General features: G+C 43.8%; 1 long non-coding RNA gene across 2 annotated transcripts; it reads left to right on the top strand.

The window, feature by feature from the left end:
- The first annotated feature begins 11992 nt into the window (after nt 1–11992).
- LOC310669061 lies at nt 11993–20189 on the top strand. Of its 2 annotated transcripts, XR_014507001.1 has the most exons (4): nt 11993–12070; nt 12272–12424; nt 18809–18876; nt 19343–20189. It is a non-coding gene; the product is annotated as an uncharacterized lncRNA (long non-coding RNA). The 2 variants fall into 2 exon arrangements; XR_014507002.1 differs by lacking the exon at nt 11993–12070 and having other exon boundaries at nt 12197–12424.
- The last annotated feature ends 1300 nt before the right edge of the window (nt 20190–21489 follow it).

Here is a 21489-nt window from a genome sequence, read left to right as displayed (position 1 = left end):
CTATGCAGTATGCACTTTGCATTAGGGACTTTGCGGGGAGCCTTTGATTGGCCTTCGGACTTCGGTTTTTTTGCCCACTCCATGCTGCTGTGTGTGGGACGCGGGTGGCGCTGTGGGTAAAAGCCTCAGCGCCTAGGGCTTGCCGATTGAAAGGTCGGCGGTTCGAACCCCCGCGGCGGGGTGCGCTCCCGTTGCTCAGTCCCAGCGCCTGCCAACCTAGCAGTTCGAAAGCACCCCCGGGTGCAAGTAGATAAATAGGGACCGCTTACTAGCGGGAAGGTAAACGGCGTTTCCGTGTGCTGCGCTGGCTCTCCAGAGTAGCGATGTCACGCTGGCCACGTGACCCGGAAGTGTCTCCGGACAGCGCTGGCCCCCGGCCTATAGAGTGAGATGAGCGCACAACCCTAGAGTCTGTCAAGACTGGCCCGTACGGGCAGGGGTACCTTTACCTTTATGCTGCTGTGAGTCCTGTCCTCAAAGCTGTTTATTATTATTATTCGTTTAACTGGTTTTCAGTCAGGCCAGGAAAGACAAGTTAAGGTCTGGTAGGGTGAATACCTGAGGCATTATTGGGTTAAGGGCACTCTTTGTCACCCTATGCTGCTTTGGCATCTGGTCCTTTGGGTCACCCTTAGCAGGCACACCGGGGTGAAGGCTGACTTGCTGGGGCCACAGTGAGCTTGCCAGGTTCACGTCACCAAGGTTCTCACAGCAAGGAGGGATAATTCCAACTTTTTTGCTGCAGGGCCACTCAATGTGCCCAAGAGTGACCCAATCTCTCCTGCCTTAGGAAACTTTCCCGCCTTATATCCTTATTGTGTGCCAAGACCCCATGACCCACAGGTCCCTAGGGGATGAGTAAACACACAGACAACAGTATTTGGTTTTATGGGTTCAAAGAGGCCACAGCTTTATTGGTTACAGATGTGAAAGCCACTTCCAACCTAGGGAGGAGGTGGTGTTGCGGGCTTCATGCCCCCAACACGCGCGTGGGGGCTGGCTCTCATCCTCCGTGCAATCTGGGAAATCCTCGGCTGTGTCATCCCCTGGCCAGCCAATCAGCTGGCCCAGGGGGTGTGGCCTGGGCCATTTAAGGCAGGCACAGCCAAGGATCTCCCTCTTTAGTTGCCCAGCTGGTCCAGTTTCCCACCCACCCGCCCTTCAAGGTTTCCCTTCTGACCTTGCTATGGACCTCGGTTGGTCGCTGTTAAGGAGCCTGGTAGGGATTTTTCCACTTGGCAAATTGGCACCAGCCACTTGGTTTTTTGCCTACCTCGTAGCAAATCGTCACACCTTCCTCAGCATTGGTGGTCCATATCATGTCTAGTAGCCCTATTCACCACAAATTTGTCTAAACCCTTTTTAAAGCCATCCAATGTGGTGACTTAAATAGCTTTAGTGGAGAATAGCCAGTTCAAGAAGACGAGTAGGGTGCAGGCAGTCACCCATTGCTGGTATTGTAAGGGGTTCACTCACATGGAATTGTTAACATCATTGACAAGCATCAATTCTCATAATTATTTTGGGGAAGTAATGGCAGTTATACGGGTATAAAACTAATGTAAATTTAGCGTCATATGCTAAGAATCGCCTTTGCATCCTCTTTGGATTTGCATTTGAAAAGCTGGGAAATCCCAGAAACTTCAGTTTTCTCTTTTTATCCCAACCATGACCATTAAATCATCCTGAATTTTTCACTGAATGTTTTTTTTTGTATGATGAAAATGTTCAGGGAAAGACAGAGAACAAGGCTTATCACATTTTTTATTTATTTTATTTTTTTGTATCTCAGTTCTGCTCAGGGTAGATCCATTGACATTTGTGAACAGAAGCTAAAGTGTCCATGAACTTCAATGGGCCTACTCAGAGTAAGACTCACATTGGATACAACCCTTGGTATCCAGCTTCCTTATTCAATTTAGCTTACAGGTGCGCACATAGTCGAACTTGACATTTTGCTCTTTTTTAAAAAATAGTTATTTCCAAGCAATGCCTGTGTGGGAGAGAGCTAAGGCTACGTTGGATTTTGCTTTCATTCATATGTATAAAATCTCCCAGGCAAGGCTTTCTTCCGAAAAGCAATAATAACTAGGGACCATCTGACATTACTATTATTTATGATGCTGACATTTACAAAGACTTGATGACCAAAATAACAAAGTATAATGCATGACAGGGATGTAGAAAATAAGGCACATATTAAAAAGAATCCTCAGTACATTTTATCTATTTTTTGAAGTCACTTCTGCTTGGGGTATCAAGCAGTAGGGAAACTATGGTAAAAACAGGCAACTGGGCAGGTTTCATGCTGTGCCACAAACAGGCCTAGTAAATTAGTGTTTCAGCCTTGCTGCACTTTAGGGTATGCATCTGTATTAGTATTTATGCAGCTTTCGCAATGGGAAAAGAATATCGGTGCTTCCATTGCCATAAGGAAAACCTTATATGGCATATAGGAAGTAGATTTATATTCAAACAATCTATTGGCCCAAGTAGCTCTATTATGGATGGAAGAAACTCTTCACTGTTCCAAGCAGGAACAATGACTCAGTGCAGTGGTCACACATTTCTGAGGGGGCCACAACCAGATGCCCCCACAACAGGCTCCCTCATTGAGGCCGGAGCTATGGGAAGGCAATCCCACCCGGGCTGGGCCTTTGTGACTTGGGCAGTGGTGCTTCCTCCTCCTCCTCATGGCTGGCGAAGAGACAGCTGTGTGTGCCCTGCCTCTGGGCCAACTGAGAGGGAGGGGGGGAGGGAAAGGTGGGAAAGCACTGCTGGAGCCACATGCATTGGCTAGAGTGCCTTGCTGCACGGACAGGAAGGTGAGGTGACACAGCAGTCCTGACTTCTTGTTTCTCTGCCTTATCTCTGCTCACTGACTGGGACTAGTTTGCAAGGAGAGACTTCCTTGATTAGATGCTGGCCAGTGAAGGGACTGAACGCTGCCCAGTCCACCAAGGTGGCACAGCACTTGTTCTGCCCCAGGGTGCCGGCAACCCATGCTATGCCCCTGGGCAGGATTATTTCCCATTGTCAAGCATTGCATGCAGTGGGCTATGGACATCCTCCTGAGCTGCCATGGTTATTATTAAATAGCCACAGATTTTCATTATTTTTTTTTTTTGTTTACTAAATTTGTATTTCATCCATAGGTCTCAGGGCAGTTCACAGCATTGAATAAAATCCATTGTCAGAGGTCAGTTCATGAATGCCAATTGTTGGGAAGCAAGGAGTGACAACAGGATAGGAAGGTTCTGACCTTACTGGAGGCATCTGATTTGCCACAATGGAAAACAGGGTTCTGGTCTACTGTAGATGGACAAAAGAAAGGTCTATCTAGCTCTGCACTCTATTCGCGCAGTGGCCAACATGATGCCTATGGGAAGCCCACAAGCAACAGAACTGTCTCCACCTGTGATTCCCATAAACTATTTTCTTGCTGGAGAAAATTCCACAGCATGAGAACAAGCTGTTTTGTCTTAAGCTGAATCTTCCAACATTCAGTTTAATTGGATGTCCCTGATTTCTAGTATTACGAGAAAGGAACGAAAAACTTTATCTACTTTCTATATACCACTCATAATTTCATTCACCTCTTATCATGTCCGCTCTTATTCCCTTTTTCTGTAAATTAAGAAGCACCCAAATGTTGTTGCTTTTCCTTTAGAGTGATCCAGGAGGCCTCATCTTATATTCCTAGAATTGCATTCCACTGTGCCAAACATATTTCACTAAATTTGGGCATTCTGCTATCATTGCATGGATGTCCCTGAAACACTGCAGTGATGAGCATTGTGGCTGGATTTGTGCAAGTGAGTTAGACCAATTTTTTCTTAAATATTAGGGAAGATTGAAGTGAGAAAAAAAATTTTTTTGATGCTTTTTGGTGCCATCTACTGCTTCCCTTTTGAGATACAGTAATATACCAATTCCTGTGTGTTGACTTTTGCTTTCTTTTGGAAGGCATGAAAATACCCTAGTCTGAAGGGCAAAGGAGGTAATGTATGACGTTGTTAATTACAAAATGTAACACACATTATAGTCAAATCAATAGCTGCATGGATTAGACAACATTAATCCAGCAAATTCATTATCACCCTTGGATAAGACACAGCTGCTTTATTTTATCCATATTTCTTGTCTTTTCCAGCTAAATGTTATCTTTCTTAGATTTTTATTCACTTATGAATGCACTTTCTGTTAAACTGTCTGTTGATACCAAACCTTGCAAGATGAGAAAGGTCATCCTAAATAGAATTATTTGCAAACAATTTCCATAGAAAACAAACAGATATAGTTTGCAGATAAAATAGCAAATCTAAACACATATTGTACTTAAATGTAGGCAATTAAAATGTACAATGTTAAGGATGTACCATTTCTTTAGTTTTGGCTCTGTGATAAAGCTCACCCAGGGACTGCTTGGAGCAGTGTGTAAGGAGATTTTATATATATATATATATATATATATATATATATATATATATATATTCAGTGCTAGTCCTACTCAGAGTAAACACATTGAAGTTAATGGTCATTAATAACTTAGGTTCATTGATTTCAATGGGTCTACTCTGAGTTGGGCTTATTTGAATACAACCCAGAGATGCTGACTGTTTTGTATACCATACCAAAACAAAACAAAACTGGTAGTTAGGAGAATATTGATGTTTATTCCCACATTCCAGGGTAATTTCTGATGCCCATTTATCAAGTGAACATTTGTCAAGGGCCATAACTTGGGGGCAGATCATCTGCTTTGTATGAAGGAGGTCTCAGTTTCAATCTGCGGCATCTCCAGTTAGGGCTGGGGAAAATCTCATTTCTTTCTGAAACCCTAGAGATCTGCAGCCAGTCACTGTGGACAATTCTAGATGGACCAGTCACCTGACTCAGCAGAAGGCAGCTTCCTGTGATCCTAACTGGAACAGCAACATTGAAAACATAGCGTAATGATTCTGACAACTGTACAGATAACACAGTCAACTGGCTTATGAAACAGACACATGCACAACATCACAAGTTACCACTTCATAATTCTTCATAAATCTTCACTTAGGGCCAAACTATATTAGGAGAGCCATGACTGGATAAAAAATGAATTTTTTAAAAAAATTGTTATGGGGGAGAGGGAACTTTACTGAGACTACCTTGCGAAACAGGGTAACCTAACCATTATACTTATTTGCTTTTTCTAGTTTAAATTTCCACCAATAATCTATTTGTCCATCAAGTATTGTCAGGATTAGTGGATCACTGCTCCTCATGGTGAGCCACTTAACAGCAGGTGGCAGCTTCTCTGGGAAGTACCTTCAAGCCAGTTTGAGCAAGGAACAAAGTATTCTAGAGCCCTTGTGTGCGCCTGTAACCTTAGTTCTGATTACTGACTCGATCCTTGGTCTTTGAACCTTCTGGTTCCTACCTTTTGTGCTACCCCAGATTCAAGCACAGTCCTGACAATCTCCCTTTATGGAAACACTCATCTACCCAGCGGGGGCTGGTATATCAGGGCAAATGGGGGCACTGCCCCACCAACCTCAGTCTGCCCTTAGCCAGCCCCCACCTGCCTGCCTTCTTACTTGCATCCAGATCAGGGGGTGGCCTTGGCTGCCAACTTCTTCCACTTTACTCTTGGTGTTGCCATTACAGATCTTGGTAGGGAGGCAAAATTAAAATTACTTGACTCTGCTTTCCCCAACATTCCCAATGGGTACCAGCAATCACTACATGTACCTGTGTGTTTTCCCCAAAGGAAAACACAGAAGTGTGTGTATGAGAGAGATTTAGACAGGAAAAAGGGATAAGGCCAAGTCCTATATCCACAAGTGTGGAGAGTGTTGTTGAGCTCCTGTCTTGCTTATTGGTTCCCCATTGGGGCATCTGATCAGCAACTATGAGCAGAGGAGGGTGGACTAAATGGATTTTGGCCCAATTCAGCATGGCCCTTCTTATGCTGTTATGCTTTTAAGATCCTCAGTCAAGGAAAATAATGCTAACAATGGCTAGTAGCCATGATGGAGGTATATTTTCTTCAGGGCTTGTCCAAACTTCCGCTTGGCCTGTGCCTAAAAAAGCAAGGTCTGACTAGTTTTCCACTTCTCCTGCCTTTCCTAGGCATGGAGTGTCTTTGTCTTTGCCCTGCTGCTTTCCACCAGAAAACCTGCTCTCTAGAACTAAATCTGAACAAACAGAAATCTGCAGAAAACTTGACTGTGATTTGTTCCTATTCAGTGCTAAAGAGTGGGTTTCCTGGGGGGAAGCAGGAGGGTAAATGGAGGTATTGGCAAGCCCTCACTCTTGGAAGTGATATGCTTCTAAATACCAGTTGCTGGGAATGTTGGGGAGACTGTTGTTGTGTTTGGGCTTCACATGGGAAGCATGTTTGGCCATTGTGAGAACAAAATGCTGGACTAGGTAGGCCACTGGTCTCATCCAACAGGATGTGGATCCTCCATGTGCCTACATTCTTCCAGATATACTGCTATTCCACAGTACCATGTTCCAGGTTGGGGGGGGGGGTTTAGAGGGGAGGGAAGAGTCTGCTTTTTAAACAAACTAAAAGAGGGAGGGTATATAGTCATGGATCTCTGGTGTCTCATGAAATTTGGCTCTCAGTATTTTACTGGATTGTAATTTGGTTATGCTTGTACAATGACATTTATAAATTGCTAGCAATTTACTCTGAACTTGGTATTTTCCTCCACCTCTGTAGTTGGAAGCAGAAATTTTAAAAAAACAACACACCAATGCACATGGTGACGTCAGTATCTTTCCACCCACACCAAATCTTGGCATCTCCGAGCACTTCTATTTATGAATTTTCTTATTGCCAAAGCATAAATGATTAAATGAATTATTATAATGTCAGGCTGGGTGCATTCATATATTTAATGTATGCATTACTTTTTATAGTTTTCTCCTTTTTTTATTTATGAATGACATTCCTGAATGTCTGGGTAGGAAATATAAAGCAAATGAATATAAAGTAAGTTGCCTCAATAGGCACCGAAGCCATTTCAAACTTTATTATGTTCTATCTGCAACTTGCAATTTTGAACTTTTAACTTTTGCTAGAGGTCTAAAAGCATTTCATGGCAGATTGATGTGCATAATCTGGATTGTCTGTTGTCTCTCCACATGGAGGTTTAGAAAATTGCTTCTCTTACATTTGCCTGATTTAAAACAAAGTCTTTCTCTCATTTAACAGCTTTCCGTATAACCTAGTGACGTCAGTGCTCATTCTTCTGTAATACACTTAGATTGGGAAGTTGTGACCTCCTGCACAGGTTTATGAGCTTCTGGTGGCACAACTCCTACTTAGATGCTCTCCTTGCTTTGGCCATCTTGAACAAATCTGGGAATCATGCACATCCCACATGCTGCTTTTGGGTCGAGTCTGCAGCCTCTCACCGTTCATGCTCAGCATAGCTTGTTAGTCAGAAGTGCTGATAACAATGAACAAGTTGGAGGCAGCAACATTCTACTATTTCCTGGATACAGAAACAAAGGATGGTGCTTCAAAAGAAGTTCTGGAAGTCTGAATATATTAATAGATTCAGTGTCTCAATTCAGACATAATGCTAAGCTGTAGGGTTTCTTTAACCATGGCTTGTCAAACATGCAAGGATCTAATAGATTGTCTTACTGTGTGCCCTCTTTGTTCACTTACAAGAGCATAACACTCTCCCCACTTCTGTGCTCTAGCAATTTGTGTTCAGAGGTGCACCTCCTCTGATATTGGCAGTAATGCACATCATGGCTAGTAGCCATTACTAGTCTTATCCTTCTCAGGCTCAGCTCTACTCTGCATCCCAAAGTGCCTTTGTCTGCCTTTAACTGAATTGTGACCATGCCTCTTGTTTGCTGGAGAAGTGTGTGCACTAAGGAACCTCTGATTTTTATATGGCTAGGATTTAGCCTCCTGTACAAAGAGACATATATGTTGCTTTGCCCAGTTGCCTCTGTCCCCACCCTACACCAGAATGCAGCTCTTATAATAATGCATCCTGCATTATTACAGGATACTCCTGCAATAAGGATACCCCATTCCTGAATTAGATAATCACCAGACTCACTCCTCTGGGTGCCCATGCATCACAAAAGGCAAGTGAAGAAATGCCTCTTGGTTGAAGCCCACACCTGGAGCAAAGAGGCAAGTTGTGTAGGCGGGGTAAGCTCAGGGCACAACTTAAAACAAAAAAACCACCACAATGAGTTGTGCAATGCAGGCACCACATGACTGCCTAAAATAAAGGGTGGAATTATCATTGAATTACTGACTAATATTCATAACAACTCAGGACAGCTTTTTAAAACTACTGCATAAATGTCTCAAACTGAATTTAAGATTGGGAAAATAAAAAGCTCAGAGAAAGCAAAATTGACAGGGAGCCTGTGTGGCATAATGTTTAGAGTGTTGGACTAGGACCTAGGAGATTTGGGTTTTCCATGAAGCTCACTTTGCCATGAAGCTCACCTTGGGTCAGGCAATGCCTCTCAGCCTAACACACCTCACAGGGTTCTTTTGGGGATTAATTTAAGATAGGGAGAAACATGTATACTGCCTTGAGCTCCTTGGAGAAAAAAAGGTGGGATATAAATGCAATTGATAATAGTTATATAATTAATCCTACCAACGACATGCCAAGGAAGGGTGCAGAGGTCTCTGTGCTAAATGGTAAAATGTACCTTCTGCTTCTTTATACTTCCAACACTTATTACCTTTCGTTTTGTACATTTTGTTTAAGTGGGGTTAGATAATATCTGTACATCATTTTCATATAATTCACCTTAAGTGCCCTGTTTTATTATTTTTGGTTGGTGCTGCTGTTTCTGCAATTTTGCTGTTAGATTTGTTCATTGCAGTGAGGTTGATTTCATTGTTGTAAAGTTATTTTTTAAAGAAATAATTATCTGTTTAAATTTTGTTTCGTACACCATGTGTACAAACTGTGAAACGCAAGATAACATAATGAATGGATCCACCGAAAGTTACAGATAAGTATGTAAGGAATACAAAATGTGTAAACAGGAAAACACTATTTGTACAGCAGTCTAATGACTTAAAAGGACCTATTTTAAAGGGGGTTATAACCTGCATATTTAGCTTTTAAACCCACACCTACTAAACACCCCACCTACTCTCCTTACTGGCTTATTCAGAGCTTTAATTTCGCAGAATCTAGCTTGATACATTTCAACTGAGAGACAGCTTGCATTGTTTGACTTTTCAGCACAATATGTTTCTGCATTTCTCTCTCTCTCTCTTTAATCAGATAAAGGTTTCATGATGGGGGGAAATATAGTTGAACTATGGAGTGAGCTTCAAAGCATATAATGAACAATACAATACAATACGATCACTTCTGCTTATCATTTTGATGGTGAGAGTTTCCTCCATTTGTATATACTGCACATGCCTGCACATGTGCATGCACAAACACAAAGATACTCATGCAACCAATGTGTGCTTCTGATGAAATTGATGCTAAAACATGCATGCATGTCTCATTCAGTCTAGTGTTGATAGACGCCTGGTCTGCAGAATTATTCTCCATTTCTTAATTCAGATGCAGATCACTAAGAGATCATGGCAGCAGCAGCAGATTCTGAAAGCAATTCAAAACATTAGTGTTGACCTTTAAAGCCCTAAATGGCCTGGGCGCAGTATACAATACCTGAAGAAGCATCTCCACCCCTATTGTCCAGTCCTGATACTGATGTCCAGCTCCGAGGGCCTTCTGGCAGTTCCCTCACTGTGAGAAGTTACAGAGAACCAGGCAGAGGGCCTTCTCGGTGGTGGCACCTGCCCTGTGGAATGCCCTCCCATCAGATGTAAAGGAGATAAACAATTATAGACCTTCTGTAGATATCTGAAGGCAGACCTGTATTGAGAAGTTTTAAATATCTGATGTTTCATTATATTCTGTTGGAAGCTGCCAAGAGCAGCTGGAAGTACTCAGTCAGGTGGTCAGGGTACAAATACTAAATTATTATTATTACTAAGAATGCTTGGATGGCCACGTTTATTAGCTATATTAAAATGGTTCTGCAGCAGTTAAGTAGAGACTAAATCTTGGCTTCCTGTTGGAATCTAAGGAGATGGGAAGTAAATTTTCCCACAACTCCTCTTGAGGAAGGGCCATAGCTTAGGGGTAGAATAGTTCTTGAATGCAGAGGGTCCTAGGTTCAATTCCTGATGTCTCTAGGTAGCACTGAGAGCAACTCTTACCTGAATCCTTAGAGAGTCACTGCTAGTCATTGTACGTAGACAATAATTAGCTAGAGGAACCAATGGTCTCCGTCAGATATTCTAGATGGTCAGGACCACCCAGAAACCTGCACTGACAGATTCAGTCTCTCCCCCCGCCCCACATTAACTCTCATTATTGATGAAAATAAGATGAAAATAAAATGTGATCAAAAGTGCGCAGGTGAGAGGGGATGCTATCCTTGTAAAAACATAAGAGCATAAAACAAGCCTGCTGGATGAGGCCAATGGCCCATCCGGTCCAGCACAAAGTTCTCACAATGACTTAACAAATGTCTGTGGGAAACCTTCAGGCCCCACCTAAGCACAATGGCTTCCTCCCCTCCAGCAACTGGTATTCAGACAGGGCTGTAGCTGGGGGGGGCTGGTGAGATGGGCCCCCGCCAGGGGCACAGGTGAGGTGGTGGGCATAAATTGCCTGCTGAGACCCTCCACCAGGTGCTCTGTCCAGCCAGCACTCCCTGCCCGCAGCCCAGGCAGGGCACTGGATGGCAGCTGCTCTCAGCTGCTCCCCTCACCCCTTGGCCCTCCTGGCAGCTGGGCTGGCTGGGCAGCCTGATGGGGGAGCCTGTGCGTGCCCAAACCCCCCATCCTGTTTGGCCATGAGGTGCCAGCTCTGCCTCTCCCGGACCTCACTCAGGGTCAGGGCTGAGAAGGTCCACCAGCCTTGGCCCCTGATGCTGCCTGGCCAGCTCACTGCCCGCACTCCTGACCCTCCAGGCACCGGGGGAGAGTTGCCAACTTCAAGGCTTGCCTACTCTGGGGTCACTTCTCTCTCTCTCTCTCCTTTCACACACCTTCCGTCAAGGGTGCCAACTTGAATAAAATATATGGGGGGGGGGCAGGTAATCACCGTCCTGTATAATTGACCACAAGACGGAGCACACACACACTATTTGAATGGCAATGCCCATTAACTATGGAGGAGAACCTGCTCAAGTATTTTAGGGGTGTGTGTGAAGGAACCTTGGCCCCAAGGAGTAGGCTGCCATGCCCTTCTCCCTGTGAAAGCGGGGTGCTCCCCACTTTATGTGATTTCACTTACGCAGGCAGGGGCCCGGGACATAATGTCACACAACGGTAAATTAATCAACGCAGAGTCTTCTTCATAAACAGAATAAAACTTTGCTGAAGAAAATAAACTTGTTCAGAAACAGCACAGTTAAAGAGCATACACAGAGCGCTCATAGCAGCTATCTGACTCTTCACAGAGGCACAGTCTTAGTTAGTGATTTACTAGTCCTGGAGCCACTCTGTCTGCAACAACACAACACACACACAAACAGCTGAGACACAAACAGAGGCTGGCTACTTTTATAGGGAGAATGAGTCGTCACCCAAGATGAGTCACAGTGACGTAGCAGTTTGCTGTTAAAGCAGGCTTAGGCTTGAATGATTCTGTATGCCTTGTAGGCCTTACTGCTTCTTCTGCTCTCAAGAACCTTTGTCTCATGACACATAACCCACCATAAGTCAGGAAATGCCTATACAGTGGTACCTCGGGTTACATACACTTCAGGTTACAGACTCCGCCAACCCAGAAATAGTGCTCCAGGTTAAGAACTTTGCTTCAGGATGAGAACAGAAATCGTGCTCCGGCAGTGCGGCGGCATCAGGAGGCCCCATTAGCTAAAGTGCTGCTTCAGGTTAAGAACAGTTTCAGGTTAAGAATGGACCTCCGGAATGAATTAAGTACTTAACCTGAGGTACCACTGTATACCATCATCTAGGTCAACCTTCCCCATCTTGGTGTCCTGCTTCAGTCAGAATTCATTACAAAAAAGAATTCATTACAAGGTGAAGTGTGTGAGGAATTGAATGGGTGTGGGGGGTTGGAGGAGAGACAGAAAGAAGAGCTAATCTGTTCACGGCTAGGGGGTGCAATCTGGACAGTTCTGTCAGGGGCGCAAGATCACCTAGCTCTGTAGTCAGAAGCATAATGCCTCTGACAGTGGAAGTAGAACATAGGCTCACACATTTTTATTGGCCCTTTTATAGGTTCGTTGATGTCCCAACCTGGCCTTGCAGGCCAGAAGACATCAGCCTGTAAAAACAAATTTATGGGAGAAATCTTCATCCCTGAAAAGAGAAGGGCAAGATAACCTCCATTTAAAGAACAGATGAGTATCATTTGAAAAGCATGACAGATAGGTAAGTTGCAATCTGCACACAATCGGATCTCTCCAAGGTCACAGGCAGAGGACTTTCACACCATCTGCTAACTGATCCTTTTCACTGGAGATACTTGGGGATGTTAAGCATGCAAAGCATGTTCAGTGCCACATGGATCTGGCTCCTGCAAACAAGTGCTCCTCCTCATGCCCCTCCTCCACCAAAAGCATTTGCAGAGCTCACATCACTTTCTTGTTGCTCAATTTCCTGCTTTCCCTTTTACTTCTGTGTAGGTCATGCATTGCTTCATTAATTTGCCATACTGTTCTGTTGAATCTGCATGAAACAAACAACAAAAAAGGACATGTACTGCAATTTCCCTTCTTTTCCTGTGCCTTTGCCTCTGCTCCACTCATGCATGCCAAAATTATTGTTGTTGTTGTTGATGATGATGTTAAAGAAATTAAAAGGCCAAGTGCCAGAGAACACTAGCCCAGGCAGTGTTAACTTCCTGTAGCTGGGAATTACACGGAGGACAGCCCATTCATTAGGTGCGTTAACCTGGCTTACATGAGACAAAGGGCTTCCGTAGCAATATTCAGGGTGGTGAGTTGCAAAGAGGCTGAAGATGTTGGTAGGACCCTCCAAAGACAGGTTGCCTAGGGTCTGCCAAAACTCAGAGTCAATCTTGGCTATATTCATTTACAACTTGAAATCTGACCCAGCTAATCTGAGCCTATGTTATGTGTAAATCTTGATCCACAAATGTAGGAGGTTAGATGAGAGGAATGACCACTGTGTTACAGCCTGCTATGGTTCATCCTGGAACTCCCATAGCTATCTGCCCTTTTCTCCTCAGAACAACACTTAGCCTAAACCGACAATTGACACTGGTCAGAGCAAAGTGGTGTGAAACCTCTTGCACCAAAGTCCACCAACTCTCATCCTCTCCAAAGAGAAAGTGGCATGATGCTTTTTAACACATTCTACAAAGAATGGAAATACTGAGAATTCCAGTATGGATCTTTTACAAATGTCTTTTGTGGCAGAAGAAAAAGAAGAGTACTTTATTCCAGAATAGCAGTGGAATATGATAAAGTTGTATGAAAAGATGCCAAAACAATTCATAATCAATAGCAACTATGTCACTGTAAAAGGTAAGAGCTAAGAGGTTCTAAGTGAAGTTGTTTAGCAAAATGGGGTAGGAAACAGAGAGGCAGAGACAGGGAGACAGAGAAGGGAGTACGGCAGTCTGTTGGACGCCATCAGCTGGCCACCTCTGTGCCAAAGAATACCCCCCCCACACACACACACACATCTTCCCTTGAATTTATTTGAAAGAACTGAAAAATGGCTAGATCTTGACCAGGTGCCTTAGCAGGAGGAAAGGGGACCAGAGTGTGCCTTCAATTTTGCTATAATTCCTCAGCCCAAGAGACTTGTCAGGGGATTGATTGCAAGGTGAGCTTGGCTTCAGCTTATTGTCTGGCTCCCTGCATGGAACATTTGATCATTTATCATGCCATCGATCCAATAAACAACACCCCACTGTCATCTGTTATTTTTGTTCTGTGCCTTCCTGGTTTGCAGGGTAAGCATGAGTGTAGGAAGGAGAAAACATATTTTATATAGAGAGAAGATGCCCAACTTTTCAAAAAGAGACAGCATTGCCTCATTGTATGCTGCTAGACAGCTTTTTAGTTAAGGTCAGCTTCGTCAGCTTTTTTCTTCTTCTCTCTCTCCCTTCCACCATGCCGTCCAAGAAGACTACAGCTTCTTAAAATGTTTCCTATTGTCCATAACTCTGTCAGAGCTCAAAGGCAATGGCAACGAGTGCTCTCTTGAGTTGTACTCTGCTAGGCTTGCAACTTTTAAAACTCTGGATAAGGGGCATATAGCTCAGTGGTTCTGCTTTGTATGCAGAAGGTTCCAGATTCAATTCCCAACATCTCTGTAACACAGGATTGCCAAATACAGTGGGGCCTCGCAAGACGGAAAACCCGCTAGACGAAAGGGTTTTCCGTTTTGGAGGTGCTTCGCAGGACGAATTTGCTATGGGCTTGCTTCGCAAGACGAAAATGTCTTGCGATTCCTGGGGTTTTTCCCCCGCTCCCTACCCCCTTTTTCTAAGGCACTAAGCTGCTAATAGCCTTTTAGCAGCTAATCCGCTAATCCCTTAAGCCTTTAATAGCCGCTAAACCGTTAATAGCGCTAATCCGCTAATCCTCTAATGGGCTTGCTTCGCAAGCCGAAAAAACCGCTAGATGAAGAGACTCACGGAACAGATTCTTTTCGTCTTGCGAGGCACCACTGTATTCAGATTTTCCCAGACATACCCAGAATACTGCAATTGAAACCAGTGTCTGGACAAAAATTGGAAAAATGTCCAGGAGAATCCAGTATAGCAACCCATGTCGGCAGAGTCATTTTTGCCAATTTCCCTTAAAAATAGCTCTGAAACGTCAACAAGAAAAAGGTCAACAACTTTGGTCAAAAAGGAAAGGAAAAGAAAGGAAAGGAAAGGAAAAAGGAAAGGAAAGGTCAACAACTTTGGCAAAAAAGTTTTCTGGATTTTTACTTTTTGAAGTATGGCAACCCTGCTAAGATTCTCTCTCTTGACAATCTGGAGAACCACTATCAGATGGCATCAGCATTATTGAGGGATACACCAGTCGACCAGTATGTTGAACATTCCCCCCCCCCCCATTTGAATTCATAAAATGTATGCAGATGTTAGACTATGTGTAATCTTTCTTGAGCTTTTCTTTATGGAGCTAGTGTAGTTTTGTGACAATGACCATTCATGAATTCATTCATTAGCCCATGTGATATTTATATGTTTTCCATTAATCATTTGTTTAGTTTCCATTTTCCACTGCATTTCCTCCTCACTTTCCCAACCAAAAAATGTTTGTTTCTTTTTTTTTTAAAAAAAGGTTTCTTTGTTCCACCAGAGTGACTGAGCACTTTAATCCACTTCAGTCTTACAAACCTAATATTCAAAAGCATTGATAAGACAGCTTCTTGCCTTCCTATTAAATCTATATGCAGTCTGTTAGTGGCAAGGAAAAATAGGTATAAAAGAGGAGAATTCCCTGGATGCTAAGCGTGAGAGAACCCAGCAGACATTTAAAATCACAAAATATGCAGCAAAGTGAAACATTTGAAATATAGGCTGCTAGACCTTTAAAATATGCCCCTAAGAGTTCCAAAATGGTCACCGCTTCCCTTTGCACAGAAAAAACAAACAAACCCTACATGTTTGGTAAGTTTAAAATTGTTTACTTAACAAACTCTCCAAAGGTTCTTGTGCTTTTCCATACAGCACTCAGAAAACACAGACAGCAGTACTTAGGTTAGTTTCAAAGTGATGAAAGTTCCTATATTGTTGTTATAAGAAAACAAAAAATAGCATATGAAAGCCATGTGGTCTGAGCTTGGATCAACCAGCTCAGACCTCACATGTTGAGCTTCTCTGGTGAACCAGGGCAAGAGGGGTTGCCTGGCAGGAGACCTTACTTCATGGCATTAACCACTTCATGCATAAATTAGCCTTGAGCATGTTGATTATATTAGGCTGGCTATCCCACACATTCATCTATGACCAGCAGTGGAGGTTGGGAAGATCCAGCAGTTGCTGTTTTTCTTTACCATTGCTTATATCCCACTTCTCTGTTAGTATTTTCATGACAACTAACCAAATCCAAGAATGCATAATAGGCTTACATTAAATCAATGCAAAATTGACATGTTGAAGACTTCCCCTTGCTCTGCTATAAATTGAGGGAGCTGAATGGTGCAACAGGGGCACAAATGGAGGTAGTTGATGGTGGCTAATAATATCAGAGTCCTCGCCCCTTCCCTCTGCTACTTATGGTTAATGTTCTTTACCAGCTACTGAAAGGCTGCCATTTGGAAAGAGCAGGTGAAACCCCAGTGAGCTGCTTCCAGACAGTGTAGGAGATACAGAGCTAGGTGTTGCAGTGGAGAAAGCAGGCCACATCTTCTAACACGTGTTATGGTAGGGTCCCAGGTTCAATCCCCGGTGCCTCCAGGTAGATCTGGGTGATACTCCTGCCTGAGTTATATACTAAGGAAACCACCCTGAGCCTTGTTAATGTTGTTGCTTCTCCACCCATCCTCTACAAACATGCAAGCAATATTAAACACCCTCGTGTTGTCTTGCAATTTTCTCCAGACTGGGGAGCAGATAGAGAGATCAGGGGAACGGGCAGAGGTGACAGTATCAAGGAGAAAGTTGGCCCATTCAGATAGCCTCCCTCCCCCATGCCCTCCCTCCCCACTGAAAAGAAAGGCCTGGATCTGCCACTGCAAACATCTCTAGCTTACACATTTGTTTCTAAGCAAACTCATCTTCTGTGTAGATAGCTTGGAAGGCATTAGAATGTTTGGCAGCCACACTTCCATTTAAATACAGCTTGTAGTTTGTGCAAATAATACTGTAGCAGAGTTTACATTTATTTCCTAGTTTCTGCTTGGAAAGATATAAACATATGCAATCATAATCACTGCACGGCTGGTGATCCAGCCATTCTGAGGGAGAAAAAAAAACAGTTATTAAGGTGCCATTTCTGGCTAAATAATTTATTAATTACATTACCCACAACCCATGCAAGTAGAAAAGTGTTCCAAATGTTAATGAATAAATGTGCTGTGCTGTTTAGAAATTAAGTGAGCATACCAGCCACAAATTAGGATCAAAACAAAAATAAAGTTGTCAGACATATAACCATCTCACTTTCAAAATCATGTTCCATTTCTTTTTCAAAGAATTTCACCAAGTGTAACACAGGCTGCGTATTGACATTGCATTCATTTTATCATTTGATGAGGACAACATCAGGTGGTGAGGTACACATAAGATCAACCCACAACCGGGAAAGTAGTTATTTCATTTTCAAATCACTTCCTGTGAAACTGCCCCTATCAAAAGAAACAAATTAACCATAAAGATGTACCGTATTTTTCGCCCTATAGGGTGCACTGGCCCATAGGAGGCACCTAGTTCTTGGGGAGGGAAATTAAAAAATATATATATATATCTCCCCCTGCAGCCGTGGGGCTGGGGCGGGGGAAGCCCGAGCTCCCCCCGACCCCAGCTCCCAGAACAGGCTGCCGCCCCAAGCCTTGCGTGCCCGGTGGGACCTCCCACCGGGTGCGCAAGGCTTGCAGACATCTGCCCGAAGTACGGGGCGTGCTCCGCAACGCGTTCTGTGCTTCCGGCTGCAGGCTGCCGCCCCAAGCCTTGCGTGCCCGGTGGGACCTCCCACCGGGCATGCAAGGCTTGCGGACATCTGCCCGAAGCAAGGGCCGTGCTCCGCAGCGCGCCCCGTGCTTTGGGCTGCAGGCTGCCGCCCGCAAGCCTTGTGCGCCTGGCGGGACCTCCCGCCCAGCGTGCAAGGCTTGCTTGCGGACATCTGCCCGAAGCACGGGGCGTGCTCCGCAGCGCACCCCATGCTTCAGGCTGCAGCCTGCCACCCCAAGCCTTGAGAACCCAGCGGGCTCTCCCGCCAAGCTCCCAAGGCTTGTGGATAGCTTCCTGAAGCCTGGAGAGCGAGAGGGGTCAGTGCGCACCGACGCCTCTCGCTCTCCAGGCTTCAGCGAAAGCCTGCATTCGCCCCATAGGACGCACACACATGTCCCCTTCATTTTTGGAGGGGGGAAAGTACGTCCTCTAGGGCGAAAAATACGGTATATTAAAACAAATCCAATACTGCTCCAGACCAGGCTAAGCACCTTGTTGCAAAAGGAGCATCTTCAAAAGGCAATGGAGTTGGTCCCTGCCTCATATATTATGCGAGGGAATTTCAAAGCATAAGGTGTCACCATACTAAAGGTCCCGTTCCTACCTCATGCATAGATAAGATAGCATATGCAAGAGACCTTCTCCTGCAGAGGGCAGGGATCAGTCAGATCATTACAGCTTCCAGGTATCCTGGTCCTAAGCTGTGCAATGCTTTGTTCACCAGCACCTTGAATGTTGCCCAGTAGCTAATTGGCAGGCAGTAGTAAAGGCAGATGTAACATAGGATGACAATAAGCATATGATATCATTGTAGGGATTTCGCCCCCCTATAAGACATGAGTCACAAATTCAGCTGAGAATATTTGAGTGATGAAATGCACTCCCCCCCCCCATGTTTTTATCACCCCTGTGGTTTCTGGGTGGGTGACATATAGACACATATGAATCACCCTGCAGTAAAGCTTAGGAAGCAGATAGCTGATACGGCCTATTAAACCTTTTTTAGACCTATGATGTTGCCTCAGCAGAAACCTGAGATTACAGCATGTCAGGGAGGCTACGAGGCTGACCTGTTGACATAGTAGTTTGCAGTATAAAGAAAGGTGAGTGTATATGAAAAGTGAAATTCCTAAATATATTATTTCCTCCATCTGCAGCCAGAAGTGGTATAGAGCATCCATCGTAAAGTCTCAGAAAGGGCCATTTATACCTTTCCCATAGCAATGTAAGAATCCCTTCCCATTGTGATATGATGATCCATGTAAAGAAGGTGTCTACCGGCATAACTCCTCCCTTCCAAGTATTACTGGAGAGGTGTGGGAAGGCACCAGGGAGAAGGAGCCCCCACACCACTGCAGGCAAATAGTCCTGAAGGTGTGTAGTTTGGAAAGGCAAAATGGAAATTCATTACCAAGCAGATTTTCGTAATAAGAAACCTTTCAGGCTCCCAGTCTATACTAGCTGTGCCAGCTCTTGGGGAAAAAAAACAAAAGAAAATAACCCAGTGCTTGTACATCAGGGGTGGGGAACACTTTTCAGCCCAGAGGGCTACATTTGCTTCTGAGGACCACATGCTGGTGGTGGGTGAGGCCAGAGGCAAAAATGGGCAGAACAACAATTGTAACTGTTACCTTTCCAAAGTAGGCTGGTTTCTACACATGCTCACACATCCCTCTCTGTCTTCCATTCAGGCAAGCAAGAAGCATGATCAGAGTTCAAAAGCACATTCCAGAAAGAAACGCTCAAGGAGGATGTGCAACGAGACTGTTACAACAGCCTGGGGAGAGTTCTGAGAATCAGAAGAAGAGGCCTGGGTAGATGCATATGGCCTCAAGGCCTGAAAACCTCCACCCCTGCCATACATGCTTGAATACCAATTATTTAGTCATTTCTTGTACTAATTTGTTTCAAATGACATGTATCCCATAGATTAAAAAATGTGCACAGTGGCAGCTCTTGCATCCTATGGAAGCAGCTTGTGCTAAATGCAATTAATGGCATCTGACATTTGTGGAAAGTGTTTTCCTAAAGAGTGAACGTCAGTCATGTGTGACGAGGAACAGGAGAACAAAGGAGTCATGCTAGGAGATTAAATTAGAATATTATCCTAAATTTCCAACGTTTATGTTTTGCTGCAGAGAACCTCCCAGGAACCTTCATCCTAAAGTAAGGAAAAATTGATTTTATATTACCAATTTGAGGATACCCAGCAACTGGTAGCTACTGACTCATTCTCTTTGTGAGATTTTCAAGACATGTCAAATGCAATTGCTGTTTTGATAGCAGAGGTCTTTCTCCTTTGGAGCAAACAGTAAGAAATATTCTGTCATGCAGTGTGCCATGAATTAAGGAAAACGTTTGAATTTTGCCAATTTCTTACTAACTTGCCTTTTTGACCTTTGCCATGATGGGTTCTACATATCTGCAAAAGACATGTTAAGTGCTCTTTACAGTAGGAATCCTAAAACTCGTTGAGAATGGAAGGACCTTCCCATCACCGAGGCCACCTGAGCATCAAGTGACAGCAGTGAATCTAGAAGTACCCCTAAGTACCCCTATTTGTCTCCACGCACTGTGGTCGTCTGCAAGTAATTCCCACACAGTGGGGTTAATGTTGCCAGCTTTCATGTCATGTGTGCAGACATCTTTGTAATAAAGATTGGTCTGCCAACAGGCCTGGTGCCTGAAGCCAGTCCCTCATGGAACACATCCTTGGGGATCCTGCCATAGACATGACCAATCCAGTGTAGATGTCACTGAGACAGGAGATGAGGGAGGGTGAGGACTGAGGGGAACCTAAACTGACAGATTTCCCCATCCCTTCTCATTTTCTTACATTACAAGGTTCTTGGTCCAAGATGAGTATAAGGTGCAGTGTGCAGCCTGTTCAACCTGGAATTAGCTTCAGATCCTTTGATGTAATTATTTTGAAGCAAGTGGCTTGTGGACTGTGGCCAAGCTCCAGGTCAAATCACATCCATCTCCCAGATACCAGCTCAGGACAAAAGGGAGAGCAATCACACACAAAGCAAATGGAGTCATGCATAGGTCCCATCTAGATGGCAAAGATAAACTGTTCATCAGAAAATACAAAATTCCTCAGAAAGACAAATCTCCAAATTCCAGATCCAAGTTTCATGAAAGACCTAATTTTATTTGCAAAGAAAATAGCTGAAAGGCATCCTTGGACCAGCAAGGGGAGGGAGGTCCATTGACAGGTGAGGCAGAAAGACTATTTTCAGAGTTAATTTATATCTTTGTGGAAGGGAAGAAAAATGTGAAAAGAGCAAAGCAGATAATAATGTTCCTGGTGACAAAATGTTAACTCTTCTGACATTAAAAAGTAATATGTTTTAGTTCACATAAATGTTATCAGAAGTGTGGTGGGGAAATCTTAGTCATATGTCACTGATGTCCCCAGTTCAAATTATTGCTCATGCATGAAATGGAATCTTCATATCAAGAGACCAGAAAAGTATCCAATGTGCTATATGCATGTGCATCTTTCTCATAATTTTTCCCAGCTAGAAACCTTTCACAGGGGGTCAGCAACATAGATTTCAATATACTGAAAAGGTTGTGGTCTTATCTGACCTTTTAATTTCCAATTAATTTTAAAAAAGGCTGCCAATGTTTGCAAATTAAATTTTAGCCCATGCCTTTTTCATTCCCACAAATAGTGGCTCATTCTGATCAGAGGAAGTTGTTCTCCATAGTAGGAGCAGGTTGGGAGGATGATACATAAAAGGCAAATTGGGGGGGGGGGTGAACAGAAATCAAATCTAGAACAGTTAAGAGCTAGGGATGGGTGAGGCATTTGTTCAGTTTGCATTTGGAT

The sequence above is a fragment of the Podarcis tiliguerta genome, assembly GCF_965153285.1.
Source record: "Podarcis tiliguerta genome assembly, chromosome: Z".
NCBI lineage: Eukaryota > Metazoa > Chordata > Lepidosauria > Squamata > Lacertidae > Podarcis > Podarcis tiliguerta.
This window is presented reverse-complemented; position numbering and strand designations above follow the sequence as displayed.